This window comes from Passer domesticus, chromosome 3 (assembly GCF_036417665.1).
Source record: "Passer domesticus isolate bPasDom1 chromosome 3, bPasDom1.hap1, whole genome shotgun sequence".
Lineage (NCBI taxonomy): Eukaryota > Metazoa > Chordata > Aves > Passeriformes > Passeridae > Passer > Passer domesticus.
The window spans coordinates 18,720,320-18,746,905 of NC_087476.1; the positions used below are offsets into that span (position 1 = coordinate 18,720,320).

The 26,586-nt window shown below is 43.0% G+C and overlaps 1 long non-coding RNA gene across 3 annotated transcripts in view; it reads right to left on the minus strand.

Annotated features, from left to right (window-relative positions):
- The window catches only part of LOC135296097 (uncharacterized), a 37,448-nt gene extending 11,335 nt beyond the window's left edge, over positions 1–26,113 (minus strand). Inside the window, exons 1-3 of one of the 3 annotated variants that reach the window (XR_010358143.1) lie at positions 25,805–26,113; positions 5,832–5,989; positions 3,222–3,309 (exon numbers count right to left, since the gene is read on the minus strand). This is a non-coding gene — a long non-coding RNA (uncharacterized LOC135296097). Of the gene's footprint in view, positions 1–3,221; positions 3,310–5,831; positions 6,889–25,804 lie in introns of those variants that run through there. The other 2 variants (XR_010358142.1, XR_010358141.1) reach the window with 2 other exon arrangements.
- Between the last annotated feature and the right edge of the window lie 473 nt (positions 26,114–26,586).

Genomic DNA, 26,586 nt, shown 5'->3' on the forward strand with positions numbered 1-26,586 from the left:
TATTCTGCAACCTAAGTGGATTAGATTTATCACTGTTGGTTCAGGTTCCACAATAATCTAGATTTATTTATTGTTACCTTGGGTTAAAAAAGAGAAAGAAGTGTCCAAAATCCTTCCACACACATCTGTTAGATTACAATACAGGAGTTCTGGTGCTTGCTTTTACTCCTTTGCCTGCTTCATTGCACTCAGGCTGGAGAGTCAGAATAGTGCTGGTGGGAGAGTACAACCACTGCTCACAGTGAATCATGGCAGGCAAGCACACAACTTTTATGTCCTAACATAAAAATAAATGTCAGTATAGATGATACAGATACATTTTCCAAAGCCTCTTGTACAGAGATATGCAAATCTGCATGTCCTGTTTCTTGTAAGAACTAAAAATTGTGTTGGGCACTTTAACAGTTAAATTAATTTTTTTTTTAACTTTTAGGATGATGGGTTGTGGGGATGAGACCGAGCTGGGATGCTGGGGAGGACACTGAAGGATTGTAATTGCTGTACCTGCTGCTCACAAATGCTTTGGGGCAGTAACTGCTGTAGTTTCTGTTCCTTCTTCCCTGTAGCAATAACTTCTACCCTGACCACTCCCCAGGACCATCAGTGCAATCTGCTTGCTCACGGGCCTGGCCTGAACAGCAGAGAGAAGAGACCCCTGGACTGCTCTGCTGCCCCAAGAACTCCTCAAGCCTCAAGCTGCTAAATGGTGTCCTCCTCACCTGGCTTGAGGATGGTCCAATGGGTGCTGGCAGGCTCAGAAGGACTGGGAAGATGGCAGCTGGAAGCAGTAGGATGTGCTGTTTCTACCTCTCTGCTGCTACTGTGTGGGATCCCACAAGTGGACACAGGTCTGCAAGACTAAGTTGTGCATATCATGAAGGAGCTGAATGGCTGAACTAAAATTGTGTGTTTGAATGTTATTTTGTTAGTTAAACACTTTTTCTCAAAAGAAATAGGATTTTCTCTGGAAGCTGGGGCAAAGCTTGATTGAGTAGTGCATTTATACTAAGATTAACTGGTTAGTCTTAGCAGTCTCACAGGACATATTTTTAATTTTCAGCCCAAAATGTCTGTGTGATGTGTGGCATGTTTTTAAGCAGAAGATGTTTTCACAGAAGATGTTTTCACAGAAGATGCACTGGTGCTTCTACAATGAGCATATATCTGATTTGCAAAGTACCCTGAAATGCTCTACATTCCTCACGGGAAATGTTGTCTCTGGCTTGCATTTCTCTAAGGTTGGTGGATTCGTTGAAAATCCTGGGAAGTTCTACACAGTGATTTTGTAGTAATGACTGCTGGTTTTCATAACTTTTTAGTATGTCAGTTAATTCTTGCCTCATGACAGGTCAGTTCCTTCACACCAGAGTTCTCCATCATTGTCTTGACATACAAGCATTGACACTGCTTTTTGGAAAGTATCTAAAACACCATACATAATTATTTTCAAAGTCATTCGGTCATTTTTCTGCTATGAAGAGATCCTATGAATTTTGCCTACTATAGGCACAAGACATAATTATGGGAATGAAATTTTCTGGGTTTTTGTATAATAATTTCTTTTTTCCTCTTACTTTTGTAAACGGGAAACAAATCCCCACAACAACATCACTTTAAAGATAATCTGCTTTCAATTTTGAACTACAATTCATGAATCAGCAGGAACATGTTATGGTGAAGTGTTGATAAACATTGTACATTATCTGCTGGCTGCATTTAACACTACAGCTGATATTTCTTAAATCTGGGGAGAAAACTTCAGGTTTTACAACTATATTTTTATGGGCAAGAATTTGTCCTTTCAGTATTATGCACTTTCATTGGAAGTGCAGTGAACACTTTACAAATCTGTAGAGTACACAGTAATTTTACTGTTTACATGGAGACAATGAATCAGACCACACCCAAATTTAAACCTGGATGTGAAAGAGTTTCTGGTGGAGCTCTGAACAGGGTACTGGAGCTCTCATTTCTCATTGACAACACACTATACTGGACTACAATCAGTTTTGCTACCTCTAGTATTCATTCCACATCCTCAGGATGGCCTGGCATCTCTGATGTGATAGCTTAAATCTTCCAAGCAAATATTTATGTGAAAAACATGAGAAATTTAACTGCAGAGGAATAGTAGTTTGGGTTTCTATTTTACTTAGAAAAGACAAGGACCAAACTCTTATCAGATTAAATAGAAACCCACTTTCTTCTTTGGGTTTGTGCTGTTGTCTGGAAAGAATTCATACAGGGATTTGGCCTGTTTTCTGAATCATGATCTTCTTTGAGGTTTACATATTGTTCCTGTACCACCCTCCTCTCAGCTAACTTGAAGCTTGATTTCCATGATGTCTTTCATCTTCCTGAACAAATAGCAGTTGCTTCTGTTGTCCTCTGTAGTTTTCCCACCTGACTTCTCTCTGTCTTGAGCAGCTGAGAAAACTAGATGTGCCATTTCTGATTCAGCAGGGGTCTCATTTTCACTGTACTTACCCATTTCCCTTAGTTGCTCTGTAAACAAAAATTTCCTTTGCCCTGTCTTCCCTTATGACATTCTGTATTAAAGACTCATTCTTCTTTCATTTACGATATGATATACCATATCTGCAGTAATTTCATAGTTTCTCCAATACCTGGAGGCAACTTCAATACAAACTTTGTATTTGCCACATCTCTTTGCTAAGCTGCTCTTTAATTTCCCATTGTCTTCTGGGACACATAGAGGCATCTTTCTGCAGTCACTCCATTGTCACAGCCTTCTCTCTGTGACTTTGCAGTGAGAATTCCCATTTATTCTGCTGGAAGAATGGAGTCCTTACTACAATGGATATTGCAACAGCTGTTCTTTTGGTCCAGAATTCCACAGACCCATGAGAAAAGCAAATTCATTTATGTGTATGCTAAACAACTACTGCAACAAGTAGCACACATTTCATGAAATGTGATGTCAAAGGGCATAAAGGCTTTCAGAGGTGGATGTTTATTAGTGCTGGAGGCTGGTCAGGTTTGCTTCCATCACTGTATCTTCTTGCTGTACCAAGTGCTCTGCACTGAAGCTGAATGCACTCAAAGGGCCAGCACTAGTGCCTGTGGGCTTGTCTGTCCTGCTTGAGGGAAACTAAGTCATTACATCAGTTTAGCATCTCTTAGTTAAGCCTAGCCTCTAAAATCACAAATAAAATACATTAGAAAACTAGCAAGATATTTATTCAATTTGTGATACTCACTTGGCCCTGTGGTTCTGCTCTCTCCTTCACATACTGCACAGGGCCTCCTTTTGGAAAGTGAACTCCACAGGGAAGTGTATCCTGGTATCTAGAAAAGAGTCAAGAGGAGGGAAGGTCTCAATCCCATCTGTTTCTTTGACACTGTCACCAACTATGCAATAATAGTTTTTATATGACTCCTTGACCATAAAAGAGTCCAAAGCTTTTAAAGATAAATGTTATCCGGAGATAAAGTGCTATAGTCAGCTGTTTTGTGTTTAAAGATCCTATAATTATAAAAAATATTGTAAATTATGATTTCTCTGTTAGTCTTTTGGATTGTTAATAGAATAAAATTTTCATGGGATGGATCCTTTTTGGGGTCCCAAAAGTTGTACAAACAACATACAGGAATTGCTTCATTCTGTGCAGAGTTGCAGTCATCTCCAGATTAAAATACAGCAAAGATTTACTATTTCTTTATACATTTTTAGAAAGAACTTTATGACAAATGTCATTGCAGTAGAACTGCAAGGGGTACTTTGGTGTGCAGATGTAAATTTCTGGTTGGAAAGTGATGAGGATATCTGAGCAGCCTCCCAAAACTGCAGCATGGGATTGTCAGTGTCTCTGAGCTCTGACTCTCTCTGAGTCAAGGAGCAGTGTCCTCCAGCATCATGCTGCTGTTTCTGCTCAGCTCTGACTCAGAAAGGAGAATGTCACCTTCTGAGTCATGGGTGTCCTCTGTCATCCTGGGTTTCACTGGAAATTTTTAATGCATGCAGAGGTGCAGTTTGTACTGTAACACAGAGGGACCAGAGTTAGTCCCATTTGTTTTGTGAATAAGACTAATGCACAATTTACTAGGCAGAAGCAGGACTGGACTCTGTCTGCAAGGCTTCCCTTTCAAAGCAGGCCTCTCTACAACCTGAGCCACTGTCCCCACACTCTTCAACTTTTCTCCTAAGGACCCGGGCTACTAGCTTTAATTTAGGTGGTGTAGAACATATTACTGCTCAGCAACTCACTGAGAGCTGTGATCTAGTGTCATTATTTCATTTCAGTGCCTCATCGGCTCCTGATGTGCTGGCTGATACATTAATAATGTTTTTCACATGCATTTATCACTCCCAGGCTTCATGCAAATGTTATGGAGACTGCAGCTGGTTTGCAAACCAGGTAGAAAGGCTGAGGCTGTGCTTTGCAAGCAGAGACAGCTGCAGAGAAGGATTTAATCTTCGCCACAGGCTGAAACCATGACTGTTGGGTTAGATATGTAAAAGGTCAGTGCTTTTGAGATGAAGGCAATGGCCAAATGACAAGTGGTGAATGTGTGCAGAGAGGAATCCTAGGGAATTTAGGGACTTGTACACATTGGCTGCTTAAACCCAAGGCCACTATTGATAATGTAAATTCACTCATTTTACTGCTTTGAACAAGAAGTGTTGTTTTAGAAAATACTAAATTTTAATAATTTGACCTCAAATGTCTCTCACTGTCAATGAATGATAGATTCAGTGGATAATTACATTAATTTATTTCCAATAAATTTCAAATTAAAAATATATACTGAGGAGAGACAATTTAAAATCTTGTTGTTTTGTCCCTCATTTGAAAACTTGTGTGCAATTAGTCAAGCTGTCAGATACCCAGGGAATGTGTTTGTTTATTTATTTATTTTTATTGAGGAGTTGTGGGGGAAGGAAAGCTATTTCTGTAAGCATGTGGAAAAGCCTGTGGTAATCCTTTTGTGCAGAATATTTCAGATCATAGTTCACCATGAGATAGCTCTTACATTTTGCTTTAGTATGTTTTTTCCACTGGTACTAGTGTTAATCACAGGCCATTTAGTGGCTGCAAGTCCTTTTAAAAGGAATCAGGGGCCTGAAAGTAGATGCAATCTTTAAATGCCGCCTCTCATCCTTCCCTCCCCAGCCCTATGAGAATGGAGTTTCCTTCTTCATGTCCTTGGGCCTCAGCTGGGGCTGGGGCTGAGCAGGGGCTGTGCGTTGTGCCAGGGCCAGAGCAGCATAACAAGGTGTGATGCTGCAGTCCTTGCCTAACAAGATTCTTGGCCACACCATTTTCCCAGAGAGTTAGAAGATGAGATTGACTCTTTTGTTTTCCAGGAAAGCACTCCAGCTATCTGGAGGGAAGCACTCTTCCTGCTCATTAGTGCTGCACCAGCAGCAGGGACCAGAACAGGAAGATTCTAAGGGAAAGCAGGACTTGTCTCACAAGTAAGAAACTCACTTGTCTTGCACAAGGGGTCATGTTGTACTTCATTTCCTGTTGATATATGACTGCTAATGTAACTCCATGCAAAAATACAGAGGTCCTTCTGGGAAGGGCACAGCAATCTCTCTCACCAGTGGCTTTACTACTCTTCTCTCTGCCCCAGACCCTTCCTTGTTACTAACTGTTGTTAACCTTTCTTAACCCCCTGTTCATTTTCATGTTATATCTGCCCTGGCCTTGCTGAAGGATCACTTTATAGTATGCTTTTGTATAGCAGTCTGGAGTAAAAGTTAAGCTATAAATTTTAAAAAGCACAAAAAACGTAGGGTTGTCTTAAGAGATGGTCAAATAATCACTGTCCACAGTATTTGTATTGCTATTGCCCTGTGTTACCTGCTGTTGCCCCTAAAAGTCAGAAAAAGCTGGGTTTAGTTTCAGGTGGTTCCCGATCCATCTGAAGCCAGCAGGGTTAAGTTGGACCAGGAATGCAAAACATGTTGAAGCATGCAGAAGCCTCTATGGGTCAGGACTGCCTTCTAGAACACCAGGGCCTGTGTGATGTTATGAAAGGGGTTATCAATTAATATAAGAATCTTCAATTCTGAAAAAAAAAAAAAAAGAAAACTTGTAAATAAACAAACATACAAGTGAAAAGAAGGAGGAGAGAGAAGATGGATTTACACCCTGCTGAATTCTTATTGTACAACAATCTAGAAAGTAAGAAATAGAAGAAAAGTCACGGGCTTTTCTTGTCCTTATAACATTAATGAGAAAATGCTGATAGCAGTTGCAATCATTTTAAATTTGTGGCCAGAACTAAGAAGAGCGCTATGTAAGCTTGCTTAGTCTTAGTGCCAGAAATTGCTTTTTCTTACTGCGTATCTACAGAAAAGGAGCTATAGATACATTCCCTGGCAAAATCATCCCATTGAAGGCAAGATACCTTTGTGAATTGCAGAATGGCCTCCTTAAAGCAAATGGGCCATTAGCGATTGAATTCGATCATCCAGATGATAGCTCTAGCTGGCATGGGGGCTGAGTGCAGTGACAGATTTTACTCTGTGTCATGGCAGGCATCAAGAGCTCTCCAGAGACAATGAAGGAGGTGCTTGCTGGGTCACTCTGAGAGATGGCTGCATCATGCCTAGGTACATGCTAGCTGGGATGTTGTTAGTGGGGGTGAGGCTGCAGCATGTTGGCTTTTCTGCACATCACAGCAGCCATGAGGGATCTGCCTACAAATGGGCAGTGGGGAGGAGAGAAGCCATCTCCTGTGTAGATGCACTTTTGTGGTTATCTCAGCCCTCTGAGGGTCAGCCACCTCTGAATGGACAGTGACTGCAGCACAGGGGCTGGGATCATGATGGCCTGAGCTCTTCCTCCATGTCCTTGGTGCTTTGGAAATGTGTACCTGGAGCATCAAGCACAGCAGACCCCTGTGTCTGCCCCGTGATCACTTTCTGGGAGACAGCTGCCCATTTATTTCTATTGGTTTGCTTGTCTGCAGAGTCCAGATTTATTGACACAAGTGAAAAAAACCCAAACGATACCTTTTCATAGAATGGTCATTTTGATTTAAACCCAGCCACTTAGCCAGTGCAGGCGGGTCTGGAAGGACAGGAGGAACTGAGAGAGAAGTAGCAATCAAGAGGACCAGTGGGGAGCAAAGCAGCTCCAGTCAGTGCCCTCCCACCCCCAGGTTATTTCATCAGCCCTAGACTAGCAGCAGAGAGGTTATTTTGTCTACCTGGAGACATGGATTGATGTGCCTTGAGGGATGTGCTGTAGGAGAGAAGTTTGAGATTACTTACCTCTGACTGTTTCTGTGATAAAGTGCTGCAGAATCAGAATTTCCACTGACTAAAAAACATGATAATTCAAGAAATCTGCTGGACAGTTGCAAAAAAAAAAAATCACATGGTTATCTCTGTCTGAAGAGAGGCAACTGACCTTATAAGGAAAGCATCGAATTAAAACCTGCTAGGAACCAAATCCACTTGCTACCTACACAGTAGACACACAGACACACACAGATATTTGTTCTGCCTGAAGGGTAAACAAGGCTCTCATCTCTGGAAGGTGCAAATTTTAAAACTAGTAAGTTAGTGGAAGAGATGCTAGGTAACTAACACGTAAACAGTGCTATTGGCATCCTAAATTCACATTTAATAGCTGTTATTAACATAGGTGGGCTACAAACAAAATCAGAGCTTGCCTTACTGTGATTGTGACAGTTTCATATGATCTGTTTTCTTCAATTTGAACACAAAGGCCAGCTGCACTTCCCAGTCCATTCCTACGTATTTTCTAATTTGACAAGAAAATTATTCAATTGAATAAAAAAAAAAGAATTTTTGTAAAATATATTATTTTATTTCTGTTGCTTGACAGTGCTTATTTAAATAGCCATAGACTTTTGGGGCAAACAGATTTGGAAAAGAAGAGCTGGCCATGAAAAGCTATCATTTCACCACAAAATATCTTCAGGTTTTCTTTGTAGGCAACAAATGGCCCTTGTGTGGATAACAGTTCCACAGATGTAGCTCTGCATTGTCCTCTTAGGCAGCCTCCCTCCCTAGGTGTGATTGTAAGTTAACATGCTGCTGTAAAATCTGGCTTGGGCTGCCAGGTCTTTGATTAGAAACAACCTGAAGGATTGAGCTGGATCAATAGAGTCAGTTTTAATTAGGGTGTAATAGTCAGTGTCAAAAGCTGCCAGACTCTGACTCAAACAGAATAAGAAAAGATCAGGAGCCAACCTCAAAGGTGAGTAAAAAAGTAAGTCTGTAGTAGATGGGCATTTTGAGAGAAATGAGAACACCATTGCTAAGGTTTAGGAAAGACAAGCAGCAGGAAAGTCGGCAGCACGCAGTCTGGGATCTTGGCATAAAAATGACAATAAACATTTTTCCCAAGTTGCTTTGTAGATGCTGAGCATATTACTGATGAAATCAGTAGCACCTCAGCCTGGGTTCTTTCTTGGTGCAGAGTGGCTTCCTTCAGGTTATATTAATCTAAAAAGACAGAAACATTAGGCAGCACCAGAACATGAACTGAATTTTGATAAGTGTTTGCTTTTAAAAGGTTATACAGAATTTGATTGCAATCAGCAGCTCAGTCATGAGCTAGTCATTTTCAGACTCCTTCCATATGCTTTGATATTTGTCTATAGGTATCTGCATAGTCAGAATTTTTGTAAGCAATTCAGATGTTCATACACAACTTTTAAGAGCCTGATTTCAGTCCATCTCCTTGATTAAAGTTCATGCATTTCACTAGTCATTAACCCAGTTCTCTAGTAATGCCAAAGCATTGCCTTTTGGCATATTTCTAAGGCTATGAGGCTTTTCTAATAGAAATTCTTGCAACCCTTTGTAAAATATATGTTGAAATATTAACCCACACTTCATTTTTGTTATGTTGAAACAGAATCTGTCACAAGTGCACTTGGAATATTGTTTCTTTTAACAAATACTTCAATTTCTTTTGATGATAAAGGTTTTATTCTACATGGCAGTATTGGGACCTTATTTACCTAACATTCTGTTGTCCATTAAAGTTCTGCCAGAATAAACCAAATCTTTATTTGCCATTATTAGTAAGTGTTTGAAAATTAGATCAGAGTTTGGGTGCTTGCCCCTGATAAGAAAATAGGTAGGTCATTATTATAATTAATCAAAAGGCAAATACCTTCAAGAGGTTGGGAATTTTGTTATCTTACGTTGCAAAAACTAAGAGAAATTGAGCAACCAGATGGGCTCCCAGCCAAATGGTTATCATATTATAACCACATAGGTCAAATTGCTTGCTAATCACTTTATATTCAAACATACACACAGAACAAAAATTTTCCCGTTCAAAGGAAAATGTAATATCTTAAACATCTCAGAATAGTCTATATTTATCCATTTTAATGTAGCTGGTGTTTTATGATATATTTTTATATTTGACTGTGGAGATGTGTCCTTTCATTAGCTGCAGAAATGTTGTCTTAAAGAAGTTCTTGATCTTTAGCTTATTCTGAAGCACTTATTTCTGCCACTCTTTTGGAGACTGCAACTTCCAATCTGCTGGTAGAGCAACTTGTGAAACTCTACCCATTTCAGCCAAACTAGGTTAGCAAAGATCTAGTATTTAAACTGTGACAAGTCTAATGAATTAGACTACCTTGAAGGGAGAAATGAAGCAACTGTATTGCAAATTTCCATCTGTCCCCGTCTTGTCAAAAATTTCTGAAGGCCTCAACCAGACCAGACAGACAGCCTGGAGAGTCAAGCTTTGTGAAATTCTGTGGCCAGATAGTAATCAATTTATAATCTTCCTTTTTTCTCTGCGGACATGCAAGAAAAAGAAAAGTTTAACAATATGGTTAAGTGAAATATGAAGAACACTTTTCACATATGCAGGGTGGAGTGGAACAGTAATGAACCACATAATGGAATAACAGCAAATAGAAAAAGCTTCACATAAGCTTAACTCCATCAAATTAGTCTCTGGTGACAGCAGTGAGTCAGGTAAAATAGTAACAGGTAAAATAACACAGTTTTCTCCAGAACAGGAGGAGCAGAAGAAGAATTATCACCCATTTTTGCAGACAAAAAAAAAAAAAAGTTTTCTTCTTGGAAAAAAAAATATAGCAAAGGAAAAGTCAATTGTAGGAAAAGTAGCATCAGTAGGAATGCTTGAAGCAAGAGCTTTACCCAGGAAGTTAACAATGTGAAATGCATGGTATCATGTGCTTAAACTTTTCAGAGAGCTGCAGAAGCCTGCCTATGGGAGCTCACCACTGCACAAGGCCTTGGAGGCTTTTCCATTTGTAACATGTTCTGATTTTTCCCTCTAAATTTTTGAACAATTAGCATAGCAGAGAAAACGGCAGCAAGAAGCTGTTGTGTCATGGCAGGTGATATTTATATTTTTTTAGATTCTGAATGACAATGGCAAAGGGCTAAATCCTGCCCCTTTCCATACCATTGTCTGTGTCCCACTGGAGTAATCTCAGCATTATTAATGAAATTTCATTCTTTTCCAAATTAGCAGAACTCATTTTGTGGTGTCAGCAAAAACAGAGTAGAGATCAACAGGGTTTATGAGAGGAAGGGAAGAAATCAACAAGGTTTATGAGAGGTAGGCTGAGAAACCACAGGGTAGGGACAAGAGCAAGCAAGCAAGAAAATCTGACTAGGACCAACAGCAGCCTTAGTGCAATGCAAACTGGAGAAACCCAGCACGAACAAAATGCACAAGAAATCCAGTGCTCTGCGAGAGACCACTTAACTGACTGAATACAGCACATTTTAGGTTAGTCCTCTGTAATTATAATTATTATTTCATGACAGGTAACTAACTTTGATCCTGCATTAAGTGTTTTATATAATGATACACTGTTAAAGCAATGTGTATGTAGTTTATAAAGTTTTATACATTCTTCAAGATCTCACCCAGGTGAAAAATTGGACATGAGGTGTGGGCTAGGTGCTGGCTGAGGTCAGAATTTTGCACTCAGGATGGGAGCTGTTGAGTTCAGGGGTAGGGAAGAGGCAAACAGAGGGTGAAACCTGGGCTGCTTGGTGGAGGCCACCATGATACCATGAGAACCATAAGCACAGGAAAACTATGGAGAAGGGGAAATATATGAACAAACTGCTGCAGAAGAGCCCATACCTGCAGGACTCCTTTGGTGGAACTGTGGCTCTTTTGAAGACAAGGAATTTACCCTTGAATTTAAAGTAACAAGAATTGCTATTGACACTATTTCCTATTGACACTACTTTGTTTGACTGCTAGAAGAGAAGCATTGTTAGGTTTTGCTAAGTTTTGTATTTCTATTTTTCAAATCTTTAGTAAATTATAAAAATAATCTTCTCTTTTTTAATTGAAAGCACATTAAATTGTTGCATGATTATGTACAGATCACACCCTTTATGAAAGCTAAGCTAAGTTCCACCACTGGAAAACAAAGAAACAAGTATAATAAATTCTTATACTTTGCCCATTTTAAACAAATGCATTACTCCTATGAAATGCAAAAGCATTAATTCTCCATTGCAAAACAAATTCTCTGTCTCATGACCAGTAGGTTTTAAGTATACAATTTTCATTTTGACATCTGATATTTTTAAGTGAGAGCATTGATAAGGAAGCCTTCATTAGTAAGCTCTGTATAAATAATTTCATTTTCTCAGAATGGCTTTTAATCTTTAATTAACAGGAAGACCTTGATAACAGAATGGGTCAGGTCATTGGCAAGAATAGGTAGAAATCAGATATTTCAACTCATTTTTAGTCACTTACACTGTCTTTTTTAACTAGAAGTTTTTCAGAAATAAAAGAAGATAATCTTGAAGTATTAGGCAGCTTGTTTCAAGACATTATTGGAATTGGCTGTTTTTCCTTCTGTCTGAGTTGAGAATTTTGATACCCAAGGTTATATCAAAACATAGCTGTCTTGAGTATGGATGTATGTCTGTAATGCTGTGATTACCTGTAAGACCCCCCACATTTTTGTCTTATTTATCTGACAAAATCATCTTCTAACTGAGGAAAAAGAAAATTATGCAAAATCTTAACTGTCACTCAAATCTAAATTTCTCATTTTTGTGGTTACTAATGGGAACAGAATGTTGTGTTGTTTAAACAAATCCCCAGAGACTGAGATAAAATGCTTCCAAAAGGATATGAATTGTTCCTGTTAATCTCAATGGCATCTTAAATGTGATATAAAGTAAATTGAGTTTTGCTGTTTAGCCTTTCTTACATAAGAAGAAAGTTAAAAAATGTCTATCTACCAAATTGATAGGGATAAAGTGAAAAGTGAACAAACAAATGACACAATTATGCCACTACCCATGGAACTTGTCTACACATGGTTTCAGCATACAAGAGAAGAATAAAGAGCACAGAAGGATTAAAAATTGAAGTACACATATAAGAAAGAAAAGTCACTACTGGCACAAATGTGAGACAGAAAAATATAAATCACATAATTATCCAGTAGAAGGACTTTACATTTTTTTTCTCAAGTTCTTTTGATTCTTGAAGTATTAGCTAAGGTCAATACAGGCTGCATAGTTGAGAACACCTGCAAGTGAAAATTCAAACTATACCCCTAAAAATAAAAGAACCAAAGGAAGTGGAAGTTGACCTATCCCAATATTTAAATACCCAGAAATTCTGATGACAGTCTAAATCCCAAAATTTCCTAACTGAAATGTGAACAAGTATCTTCACAGAACCAAAGAAGCTACTCTGTCTTTAATGTTTGCTTAGTAAGCTTGACTACATAAGTGTTGTCCAGAATGATTTCTCATTTGTAGTCTTTGCCAAGAGTTTCTGATTAAAATCCTGTGGACCTCATTAACAAAAGAAAATTATATCAGCTTTTCCAATTTAGGAAAATTATAAAACTCTTTTGTAAACTAAAGTGAAAACTTTCCAGATTAACAAAAGGATCTTTTTAATGCACATAAATTCTTCAGTCTGTGTATTAGGAAAAGGTTCTTCACCCAGAGGGTGGCTGGGCAATGGAACAGGTTCCTCAGAAAAGTGGTCACAGCATCAACCTGACAGACATCAAAAGCATTTGGACAATGCTGTCGAGCACATGGTGTGAATCTTGGGACTGACTTGTGCTAGACCAGTGTAGCAGGCACAAGGCCTGCAAGGCCCTGGCGATCAGAAGCCTGAGCTAGGAAATACCAAGTCAGCATGACTAAGGGTTTAGAAGACCCTCTCTTCCGCCTTTCGGACCCTGTTATCTCTCTGTAGATCCATAGGCCACTTTTTCCCCTGACCCTTACTATTGGACAGTTTTCAATCCCCCTATAAGGTATAAAAACCCCTAGCTCTGCCCGGTTCGGCAGAGGAGAGCTGTCCCTGGAACCTTCGCGGGGACCCCAATAAAGAACCCTGCGGAACCCATACAGCGCTGCTCTCTCTCTCTCTCTGCGTCTGCTGCGGCTATACCCAGGGTGACGGCCCCAGGCATGCTGAAAGAGCTGAAATCACTAAAGAGCTGAGCTGCAAATCACTATAGCTGCCTGGGCTGCCTGAACCCCCGCTGGGCGATCCTGGACCCTCGTTGAGCTATCCTGGACAACCGGCCTCCCCGCTGGGCTTCTGCCCCGGGGGGCCATAGCTGGCGCCCCGAACATAGCCGACGCCCGAACAGCGGGGGGCCCCTGGGCCAACATCTGAACCGCCGTGATAGCCTGGCCGCGGAACTGAATGCCGGACCTGGCATTTCAGAGGAGCAGCATTTCCTCGTGAAATTGTCACTGCCTCCGCTCGCCAGAGATCCTGGAAGGAGAAGCTCTCCGTTTTAGAAGGACTCTTCTGGACAGGAGGTCAGCCGACCCGCACGCCGACACCTGGGCACGCGAGTGTCCGTGGAGGCTGACGAGCAGACGACCCCCAGCAGAACTTTGACCCACAACAGGCTGAAAAGTGTAAGTTTAACACAGCCTCTCTTGCGCGCAAAAATATTTTTTCCTTGGGTCCTTTTTTTTTGGGTTTTTTCTTTTTTTTTCTCTTTTTTCTGCTGGCGGGAACTGAAAAATGGGATCAAAGCTTAGTAAGCGATCCCAGAACGAGAGAGATTTATATTCCCTAATCCTAGAAATCCTATCTTCTAACAACTTTTCTTTTTCTAAAGGTAACCTTTCAAAAACTAACCTGAAACGTTTTATAAAATGGATTCTCTGCCACTTCCCAGATACTAATACACAGACTATTACCCTAGACTCCTTTTGGGATACAATTGGGACCACGATATATAAGTTTCAAACTAACCAAGACTTTTCTGTAACTCGGTTTTTACCTATGTTTCACGCTATAACTAAAGCTGTAGAAAAAACTAACAAAAAGATAGTAACTACAGGGCTAACTTCTGTCGAACGAAACGAAAAGTTCTTATCTCACTTAACAGAAGCGCCTATTTCAAATGCTAATGGAGGAGATAACACCCCCTCCACCCTGGATTCCAGCACTCCGCTGGGTCCTAGGGTCCTGCCATCTGCGCCGCAACCCCTCGACCCCAGGGCGCCCACGGCCCCTGCCCACCCCCTCTTCCCCCCCGCCTTCCCCTCGGGAGCCACATCCTGCGCGCCTCCTTGCTCTGTGTTATCTCCGAGAGCATCTGCGCCAGTTCCCGCCGGGACCGACCCAAACCCCACCCCTCCCCCTGTTCCCCCCGACCCTGCTGGGGCCACCCCCACCCCCCTTGCCGTCCCTCCTGTCCCTGCCGCGTCCGCCCCCACTCCCTCCCCCGCCCTCGCCCCCCCCGCTACCATCGCGTCTTTCCCTGCCCCCGGCACCGTCCCTGCTGCAGCAGGGGATCAGCCCCCCTGGGTACCCGCGCCCCCCCCCACCACCGCGCTTTTGCCTGCCGCCGGAATCGTGCCCGCCGCACCCTCCCTCAGTCCCGCCGCACCCTCCCTCAGTCCCGCCGCCTCCTACATCCAGCACCCCCCCTGCCCCCATACCCTCGCTGCGCAACCCCATACCCACTCTCCGCAGCCCCCGGTCGGGACCCCCCAGACTTCCCTCAGTTCTGCCCCCCCTCCCCACGCCCCCCAGTCCTGTGCATGCTGTATCACGCATTGCACGGCCACCCCGCCATGTGCCACGTGTAGCCACGTCCTGCCATGTGCTGCCTTATACCCTGTCCAGCCACATGCACCTCTGCCAAATGCAGCTCCAGCCAGCCATAAGAAACATAAGGCAAGGCCTGATAGCTCTCACTTCTCGTCATCTGATGACAGCAGTGACAGCGATTCTGATTTGGAAATAGAATATGTAGATCCTTGGGCAAAAATAAAAATGGAAGCCACACAGGCAGGGGACTGGCAATTAGCTCAGAGAATTACTGCCTTTCCAGTAGAATATAAGAAGGGAAAAAAAGGAGGTGCCACTAATAGAAAGACATGGGAACCTATTACAAATAAAGAACTTGTGCAATTAAGAAATACAGCCACAGAACATGGTAGAAGTTCACATATTTTTAGAAATTTCCTAGAAGCTACGTTCTCAGCACATGTTCTGGTACCCCACGATATTAAAAATATTGCCCAGTGCCTCCTTTCTCCCGCCGAGTACATGCTTTGGGAAAGGCATTGGAAAAAGCAATTAAAAACATTATCAGATAACTATGCTGCAGATGCTGATAAGCCAAATTTTACACTCGAACAGCTGGCTGGTGAAGGGGATTTGCAGAAACCCTCTGACCAAGCTGATACTTTACCTAAGGCAACATTACAAGATGTGGCTATAGCAGCAAAAACCTCCTTACTTCTTACCCCTGATGACTCTACCCCCACCCAATATTTTTCTACTATCAAACAAGGAATAGATGAAAGCTTTATCAAATTTGTGGATAGAATTAAGGATGCTCTGGAAAAACAGATAGAGAGCACAGAGGCAAGAAAAGAACTGTTGTGTAAACTTGCCATGAGTAATGCGAATGAAAAATGTAAAACAATTCTGAGAGCCTTACCCATGGACATAGAACCTACCATAGAGCAAATGCTGGAAAGCTGCACACGCCACCTGTCCACTGAAGACACAGTGGCCCAAGCAGTTACTAAGGGTGTTGCAGAAGGAGTTTCTAGTGCATATGCAGTAATAGCTTCTAAAGATCAGGTCCGCTGCTACCACTGCGGAGATTTTGGACATTTTATAAAGGACTGTCCAGAGAGGTCACCTCCCAGGCACCCTCGCAATTTCTACCAAAGGCCCCAGAATCAGCAGTACTATCAGCCGCGTCCGGGAAACTTCCATCGGAGCGTGGTGGGGCCCCACGCAAGGACACCAAATCAAAGGCCACCCAGACCCAGTCACGCACCATCCCAGGAGATTCCAGACCACATGAGGAGGATCCAACACACGGAGCAATACCAAAGGGAACGCGCCGTCAGCTGGTAACTGCACTGTCCATTGACTTTAAAAATGACAATGTTTATCGTGTTCCCACAGGCAAACGTGGACCAAAAGGAGGTCCTTCTAACATCCTAATTATAGGTGATTCTCTCCATAGCCCAAAGGAAATATTTGTTGTTCCAGAAGTACAAACAGTGCACCCGGGACAAGAAATCTTTGTCCAGGTGTACTGCACAGACTTACCATATTTTCTTCCAAAGGGTACCCCATTTGCACAGGCCTTTCTACTCCCTAAGAATCACAGGGAACAGCTTCCTCTCAACCCCACAGCAATGTGGATACAAGTTGTGGGACCGAGTAAGCCTGTCATCGAGTGCGGTCTTACCTGCAGAGGAGAGAAGTTCCACCTACCAGGGATGCTGGACACCGGTGCAGACGTGACCATCATCGCCCGCTCTGAATGGCCAGCACACTGGGAACTACAACCTGTGGCAGGCATGATTACAGGGATCGGTGGAGCTACAGTTTCCATGAGGAGCAAGAACAACATCCTCGTCGAAGGGCCTGAAGGCAAGTTGGCAACCATCCGCCCATTTGTGGTAAGGGCCCCCATCACCTTGTATGGACGGGACATTTTATGTCAGTGGGGAGCCTCCCTACGTATTCCCAGTCCGGATTTCTAATTGGGGCCACTGAGGAGCGCGCACTGCCAGACACTCCTCGTCTCACCTGGAAATGCCATGACCCGATCTGGATCGAGCAGTGGCCCCTCTCTAAAGTCAAACTGCGCGCACTACATGCCCTTGTGGATGAACAGCTCGCCAAAGGCCACATCGTAGAGACCACCAGCCCTTGGAATTCTCCAGTCTTCGTACTACAAAAGCCTGGAACGGACAGGTGGAGGCTCCTCCACGATCTTCGAAAAATCAACGAGGTCATCGAGGACATGGGTCCCCTTCAGCCTGGCCTGCCCTCACCATCGATGCTGCCTAGAGACTGGACACTTGCTATCATTGATATTAAAGACTGTTTCTTCAGCATCCCGCTGCATCCCCAGGACGCTCCACGGTTTGCCTTCTCCGTTCCCTCTCTTAACAGAGAGGCTCCACTTAAAAGATATCATTGGCGTTTCCTTCCTCAAGGACTAAGATGCAATCCCAGTATATGCCAGTGGTATGTTGCTCACATCCTGTCTCCTGTTCGGAACCTATTCCCAAATGCGATCATCCATCACTATATGGACGATATCCTGGTCTGTGCACCAGAAAAAACGTACTTGGACAAAGCAGTTAAAAGGACTATTGAAACCATAGAAAAGGCAGGATTTGAGATCCGTGAGGACAAAATACAGTACACCAATCCGTGGACTTACCTTGGACTCCAGATCCGGGAACGGACCATCGTACCCCAGCAGCTCACCATCCGAGACGACCCAAAAACCCTGAGAGACTTACACAGTCTGTGCGGATCCATCAACTGGGTACGTCCACTGCTAGGAATTACAACAGAGGACCTCGCTCCACTGTTCAGCCTTCTCCGGGGCAAGGAGAATCTGGACTCTCCATGCACTCTAACACCAGAGGCCCGAGATGCCATCACCAAGGTCCAGGAAGCCCTGTCTTCACGCAAAGCCCATCGCTTCGAGCCCAGCCTGCCTTTCCAGTTCGTCATTCTGGGAAAAGCACCTAGGTTCTATGGACTGATTTTCCAATGGGACACTCAACTTCGAGACCCTTTACTAATCCTGGAGTGGATCTTCACAAATAACCAACCCACAAAAACCATTACCACCTTCCAAGAAATAATGGCACATTTAATAAAAAAGGCTAGAACTCGCCTCCGTTCCCTTGCAGGGTGTGAGTTCACATGCATTTATTTGCCAATGACCACTGGGGATCTGGAACATTTGCTCCAGACCAATGAGAGTCTCCAGTATGCCTTAGACAGCTATACAGGCCAAATTTCAGTGCATATCCCAAAACATAAGCTTTTTAATCGTGACGTGACATTTCATCTGACTCCAAAATTAGTCCAAAGTAGGACACCTCTCAAAGCTCTAACCGTCTTTACAGATGGCTCAGGGTCATCCCACAAGTCGGTAATGACATGGAGGGACCCTAAGACCCAAAATTGGGAATCTGACATAAAAATAGTGGAGGGATCTCCACAGATTGCGGAGTTAGCAGCTGTTGTCAGAGCCTTTGAGAAATTCAAAGACGAACCTTTTAATCTGGTCACAGATTCAGCTTATGTTGCTGGCATAGCTATGAGAGCAGAACATGCTCTTCTCAAAGAGGTTTCCAATCCAAAGTTATACCAATTGATTTCTACATTAACACGCTTAATTTCCCACAGAAAACAACCTTACTATATAATGCATGTGAGGTCACACACTGACCTCCCAGGTTTCATTGCAGAAGGGAACAGGAAAGCAGACACCTTAGCCATGGCAATAGAGACTGCTAATGTCCCTAACATCTTTGCCCAGGCAAAGTTGTCACACTCATTTTTTCATCAAAATGTGCCTGCCCTTATCAGAATGTTCAAGCTTTCAAAAGATCAGGCAAAAGCTATTGTTGCCACATGCCCGAACTGTCAAAACTACCAGATACCATCTGTGGGGACGGGAGTCAATCCCCGAGGTTTAAACAGCTGCCAGCTGTGGCAGACAGATGTAACCCACTTTGCACCTTTTGGAAGGTCAAAGTACGTGCATGTATCGGTTGATACATTCTCAGGAGCAGTATTTGCATCAACACATACAGGAGAAACTGCGCAGCACGCCATAAAACATTTTCTCCTCGCATTTGCAACCCTGGGAGTACCAAAGGAGATCAAAACAGACAATGGACCTGCCTATACCTCTCGTAAGTTGAAAGAGTTCTTCAGTGAGTGGGGAATACAACACAAGACAGGTATACCTGCAAACCCCACAGGACAATCCATCGTGGAAAGGACACATCAAACTCTCAAAAGAGTCCTCAATCAGCAACAGAGAGGAACAAAAATCACCTCTCCAGTTGAAAGACTTTGCAAGGCTCTCTATGTCATCAACTTCCTGAACTGTACAACCTCAGAGCCTGATCCACCCATACTTCGCCACTTTGCAAATACCACCCAAGCAAAGCTCACAGAGAAACCACCTGTGCTGGTGAAGGACCCAGAAACACATAAAGTCTCTGGACCTTTCGAACTCATCACGTGGGGAAGAGGATACGCGTGTGTTCTGCTACCATCTGGTCCAAGATGGTACCCAGGGAAAAACATAAAACCATACCTAGGCACTGCAAATACCACTTCCACAAGCAGTGACAAGAATCCTCCTGAGTCAAACACAAGACCTCCTCAAAACCAGACCAGCTCAGCCTGGAGACGAAGACGTCGCCAAACATCCACAAGTGGAGGAGACGACTGTCCCATCACACAGCAGCAGACAAACCAGAAAGCTGAACAACATTCTGTGGCATCAAGCCCTAGGCCAGGCACAGCCTGAAAACAAAACTGTTCTTTGAATTAGATGTTATTACCCTTTTTACCCTAAAAAACCCTATTATCCCTTTTATCTACCCTTACCAAAAGCCTCTAACCTTTTACCCACTCCCCCACCCTTAGCACCATAGAAAAAAAAAACAAACAAAAAAAACAGTAAAAAAACTAAAAATAAAGGGGGGAGGTGGAAGGAACAGAGGAAAGGAACATGAAAGGAACCCTAACCCTCCCTTCCTACCATAAAAATAACAAGTTTTGCTTATATTCCCTATCAGAAGCCCCATTCCTGCCCAAAGATGAAAAATATCTCCGTTGGCGCTGTCCTCACTGCTGCCTGGATGTTCCTCACCGTGCCATGTGCCGTCGGTTGGATCGGCCCACAGCCGAGCCATAATGTCTGGGTAACCTTAGCAAGAACATTAAAACAGGATAACATGTGCTTATCCATGGGGAGCGTTGATAACCCACTTTCCACATGTCTAGTAGGAATTCCTTTTGTAGCCGATGATTGGCCCGCCTATAATTCAGAGCTTCTCCGCACCACAGGTAAGAGACCCCACCAGGTAGAAACTTGGGACCAGTGGACAAAAATACTGCCCAATGCTCTTGAGGAACCTCAAGAATTGGATCTATTGGGGTCCTCTAAGGCCACCTTCTGTGTCAAATTTTACTTTAGACGTCCAAAGAATAATTTGCCTGAAATTGATCTGAACAAAAACACATACCGAAAAGACATATCACCAATTAACAAAGCCTACAACCCTCACGATTGGTGTAATTACACTGCTCGTGTGATCTCTGTGTCCTCTCTCCATCCCAAAATTCTACCCAAGGGAACGTTTCTCATCTGTGGTGACAGAGTATGGGCTGGGATCCCCTCACGACTCCAGGGAGGTCCCTGTACCCTAGGAAAACTTTCCACCCTTACTCCAAATATCACCTTGTTGCACAATTGGAAAAAAGAGAGCGAGTTAAAACGCCACAAGAGGTCCTACACAGCATTTGATGAAAATTGCGATCCCAAATTATACGATTGGAACAAACCTAAAAAGATAGCGGTCTCTATATTCCTACCATGGGTAGCTGCAGCTAAGGCCCTGGGTGACATAAATCACCTTGGGTGCTGGCTCAGTAAGCAAGCTAACGCTACTTCTGCTGCCCTGAGCGATCTCTTAAAGGAAGAAGAAACCACAAGACACGCCTCACTCCAAAATCGAGCAGCGATTGACTTCCTGCTGCTTGCCCACGGACATGGATGCGAGGACTTCGAAGGGATGTGCTGCTTCAATCTCTCTTCACGCTCGGAATCCATCCACGCCAACATCCAGAAACTGAAGGGACTTGTGAAGGACTTAAAAGTAGAACAGACCCCAGACTGGGTCAATGATCTCTTCGGTCAATGGGGATTAACGGGATGGGTTGCATCTTTGGTTAAGGGAATGTTGTGGATTTTTCTTGTAATTGTCATCGTGTTACTTATGTTCTCATGCCTTGTCCACTGTTTTAAAAGAACCATAGGGAACGCCTTTTTTCTAAATACAGAAAGTGGAGTTGTAGCAGGCACAAGGCCTGCAAGGCCCTGGCGATCAGAAGCCTGAGCTAGGAAATACCAAGTCAGCATGACTAAGGGTTTAGAAGACCCTCTCTTCCGCCTTTCGGACCCTGTTATCTCTCTGTAGATCCATAGGCCACTTTTTCCCCTGACCCTTACTATTGGACAGTTTTCAATCCCCCTATAAGGTATAAAAACCCCTAGCTCTGCCCGGTTCGGCAGAGGAGAGCTGTCCCTGGAACCTTCGCGGGGACCCCAATAAAGAACCCTGCGGAACCCATACAGCGCTGCTCTCTCTCTCTCTCTGCGTCTGCTGCGGCTATACCCAGGGTGACGGCCCCAGGCATGCTGAAAGAGCTGAAATCACTAAAGAGCTGAGCTGCAAATCACTATAGCTGCCTGGGCTGCCTGAACCCCCGCTGGGCGATCCTGGACCCTCGTTGAGCTATCCTGGACAACCGGCCTCCCCGCTGGGCTTCTGCCCCGGGGGGCCATAGACCAGGAGGTGGAATTTATGATCCTTGTGAGTGCCTTCCAACAGAGGATATTCTGTGGTTCTATGATTTTATGATTCAGTAAAACCTGATGACATAAAATTATGTCATCAGCAAGGCAGTGCCACTTTCCTGCAATTAAGAACTCAAGATCTTAATTCAGATTGTCTGTTTGTACTGCTATTAAGATAATAAAATATTTAATAAAACTTATTAAAAATAAAATTAACAATGTACTGAATTAATTTATTGAAATATTTTCCTGTGGGCCCCACCTTTGTGCACAACTTCACTCATGGATCAGTCTTCTCAGATTGTGTACCTACTTGTGCCACAAAATACATTAAAAAGTGAATAAAAAGAATCTTGTGACTTAAGGAAGCCCATGATATCTCCAAGTTTCCAGAGCATATGGAAACTACAACCCTTTCTATTTTACCTCTACCCTTGTGACTGATATTTCATTAATGCAACAGGACTTGTATAACAGTATATTTTATATTACAAGAATATAATTTTGCATAATTCAAATGAAAGGATACGTCTTTGTATGACATGTATTGAAATTTAGAGGACTTCGTTTTGGAAAGACTTCAGAGATAACCTAGAAGTAGGGAGATGGAGGACAACACTGAGCTTACCCATCGATAACTTCTGACCATCCACCTCTAACAGAGAAATTCAACATGCTGAATTATGTTCCCAATGCCCCAAGGCTGAGACATTTCTGTTCTCTGGAAGCTGATAGACAACAGACTAATATAAAGAGTTCCTTCACTTCAATGAAAGCCAACTCTACACCCAGAGGAAGTGGCAAAGAGAAGGCCTCTGAATCTGGTTCCTAAATCAGGTTTTGGACACGAAAATCTGTGATAGACCAGTCATCTCATTTGTCTCACATTCAGGTTACCACAGGCTGGAAAGCAGAGACTCCAATTATATTATGTTATTGCATGTGATTTGAAAAGCAGTCTCAGAATCTGCACAATTCAAGGTGACTGTATAAGCCTGAAACTATATGTAAAGGAAAAAAATGATTGGTTTTGAAGATCTGCTACAGACACAGAATATTTTACTCCATAGATCCATACACTGCATATAGATATACTGCATACTAGTGTTTCATGTTGATCATTTCCCCAGAGGCTTTGACAACCCCCAGGATGTTAATAATTCCACCCTAAGATTCAAAGAATTAGGATGAGATTCAATATTCCACCTTGCTCCTTTGAAATTGTTACTCTGCTATTTCCTAGATTTGGTTGCTTTTTCTTCATTAACCCTTGGTTTGTGCTGAAGTGTATCACTCCCACTGGCAATTCAATGCCAGAGGATTCCCCATTGTCAAAACTACTCACAGAAAGTAAATGGAAATCATTCCCCTCACATAGAATGTTTTTAAAAGTAGAGATATTGACTATCATGCTTTCAAGATCGATGTAATAGAAGAAGAGAGGTTGAGAGAAAATACTTGGGAAAAAAGAATTTAATGCTCTACACATTTGTTTTCAAAATATTCTGATCACCTCATATATATCAATAATTTTGAGAAATTGATTTCATTGCTTCTGAACTTTCCATTGTCAGCTCCTTAATGGATAGAACATATAGAGGTCTAGAAACAAAAGTGGTCTTCAAGGCAATCACAATATGTAACCAACATGTCTTTGTTTGCAGATTGAATTATCTTCCCCCTCCCTAAATAATAACAACATTTATAAGGGTGATAAAGTGTTTCAAGGATAATTACGAGTTCTCTGGGCCTCAAAGCATCCTGCCTATATTGATAATTAACTCACCTTCCTTTTAGGGGATCAAGCACTTGTATCTGTTTTCATGGCCTTGAGAAAATACAATCTGTATGTCAGGGAAAAGCGATAAAATATGTTCCTTCCTTTCATCCTTAAAAATCACCTATATCTCCACAAATCAGTTTCTTTTGAGGCCTTTTACACTAAACCAACAATTGCTGTCCATCTTTTGGACTTGTATTCATCTGGAGGTGTGGGTAATTCTAGATGTCTTAGGTGTCTTCAGATAAAGAAAAAAATTCTCTCACATCTTTTAGATTACATGCATCTAAAAAACTCCTTTGCTAAGGACCCAAAATCTTCCCAGCACTTCAATAATTTTAAAACTGGAAACGTTCCTTCCTACATCAGAAATGCTGAATACATCCCAGTGCTTGTCTGCACAGTTATCTTGCCCATTTCATTGGCAGCATAGCATGGCACAGAAAATGGGGGCTCATCTTTCCTACAGGAGTAAGATTGCAACAATATAACAGAATTGGGTGAATATTTCAGCTCTAGATCATCTTTGTTGGGCAGAACTATGTCATGTGAGCAGTATTCTGGTAGTCTGGTGCTGCTTTTGCAATTTTGTGCCACAACCCTATAGATTAATTCTTGCTTAGGCAAGAACCCCTTGTGTGAGGACACGAGGCTTGACTCCATTTTCATCAGAAGGCTGATTTATTATGTTATATATTATACTAAAATACTACATTACAACTATACTAAAAGAACAGAGAGAAGAAGATCAGAAGGCTACAAAGACAAGAATAGAATAGGAATCAATAACAAAAATCCTGTGACTGCTCACAGCCTTGGCACAGGTGGCTGTGATTGTTCACCGATTGAAAACAATCCACATGGACCAATGGAAGATGCACCTGTGGCATTCCACAGCAGCAGATAGTTATTGTTTACATTTCTTTCCTGAGGCTCCCAGCTCCTCAGGACAGGAAAAATCCCAGCAGAGGCTTTTTCACTAAAATATCATGGCTACAATTAATTTACTCTAGCCCTAGCAATTTTAGTACTGAAGGAAATTCAGGCTGGTTTGGTAATGTCAGCTGCTAAAAATCACAGGTACTCTGTGAACTAGTTCATAAAACTCTGGTCTCTTTTCAGGAGGTTGTGCCACCAGCACAGCAATTCCCATTGCTTGTTGGCACAGTAATGGGAATTCAGATCTGCTTGAGCTTGGCACCAGAACCAAGGCGGCTTTGTGTCTTGGAGCAAAAGTGATGATGTCAAGGCAGGTGTCCTAGCTCTGCCTGTGGATGAGGTTGATCTCCCTTTTCCAGCAAGAAATTGTAAATATAATGCAAAGAGGGATTCTAAAAATACAATCCCCCCTTGCGCTAGCAAAATGTATATAACCATGTGCTGTTTAAGAAGGGGACATCCCAAATGACAATGTGCTGTGGGACAGATAGATTGATCCAGCCACGTATCCATACATGATTGATTTATCCATATGTATTTTTTCCCCTCTGTGACCATTATGCACCAGACAGCCATGGCACCTTTCTCTTCTAGGAGTGCTAACTATCCAATTTTCTCTGTATCAGGGTTAACAGCCTGCCTGTGAGCAGTTTTTGATCTTTCACAGGTGCTATCTACCCTTTACCGCTCAAGTTGCTCAGCTGATCAGCAATTTTGTGAGATCTTGTGAAATCACTGCATACTTGAGAGCTCCCGTATTTTCTCTGTCTGGTTTAAAATTAAATAAATTTTAAAAAAATTAAAAATGTATTTTTCCTTTTCTTCCCCCCGACTGTCAGATGGACAGGGTGTACGGATCAGAGAGGCAGCCTGGGAGCAGGTGTGGATGGAATGCGCTGGAGGACGTGCTGGGGATGCCCCAGGGATGCTCTGGGGACGCGCTGGGGATGCACAGGGGATGCACAGGGGATGCTCAGGGGATGCACAGGCGATGCACAGGGGATGCACAGGGGATGCACAGGCGATGCATTGGCGATGCACAGGGGATGCACAGGGGATGCACAGGCGATGCACAGGGGATGCACAGGCGATGCATTGGCGATGCACAGGGGATGCACAGGCGATGCACAGGGGATGCACAGGCGATGCACAGAGGATGCACAGGGGATGCAGAGCCGGCTGCGCAGCGCAGGGCTGGGGCTCTGCCCTGCAGCGCCGGGCTACCTGTCACTTCCAATGAGTTGCTGTGCAGCTGTTTCCGTGCCGGAGCAGCATGGCCTGCAGGTGGCCTGGTAGCTGTGTGCCGAGCAGCCGGGAGCCGCCGCTGTGTGACCGGAATGGCAGCGCTGGCTGCGGGCCCTGCTTTGCATGCAGCGTGCGTGAGCAGGAGGCTCCGAGCAGCCCTGCTGATGTGGCTGCTGTACAGCAGTTATTGCTTCAACACATTTAGACACAGCACCTCTGTAATTTGTCTCGACGTGATATCATCTTTTGTCTCAGCAAACTGACCCTTTTATCTGTCTTAGTTCTGCTTTCTCCAGCTCTTTCCATTCCATTGCTAGCAGTGACAAGGGGAAACAGCAGAGGAGGGAAGAAATAGCATATTCAGGTGGTGGTAGCAGATATAACAACTGAATTCAAAGTTATTCACAGTTTCGAGGTGTCTGTGGACCTCTTGTGGGGTTTTTTTGTTGGCTTTCTTTTTGGTTTTTTTTGGCATTTTTTTGCGGGGGGGGGGGTTGTTTGTTTTTTTGTTTTTGTTTTTTTAATTGAATCATATGCCCCTCTGTGAGGAATTCTGCCAGTACTACCTGACTCTTCTTGCTTAATTCAGCTGTTTGAAAATTACAGTGGATCTCACTTAGGAGATGCCATATAGGGGCTATATTATAGTTCCTTTTTTAAAGCGGCACTTTGCACAATGGTTGCTCTTTTAAATATTTGGGTTTAGCTCTCATTGTTGCTTTGCACTAATAGCTAAAAATTCTGGGACTGATGTAAGTGGT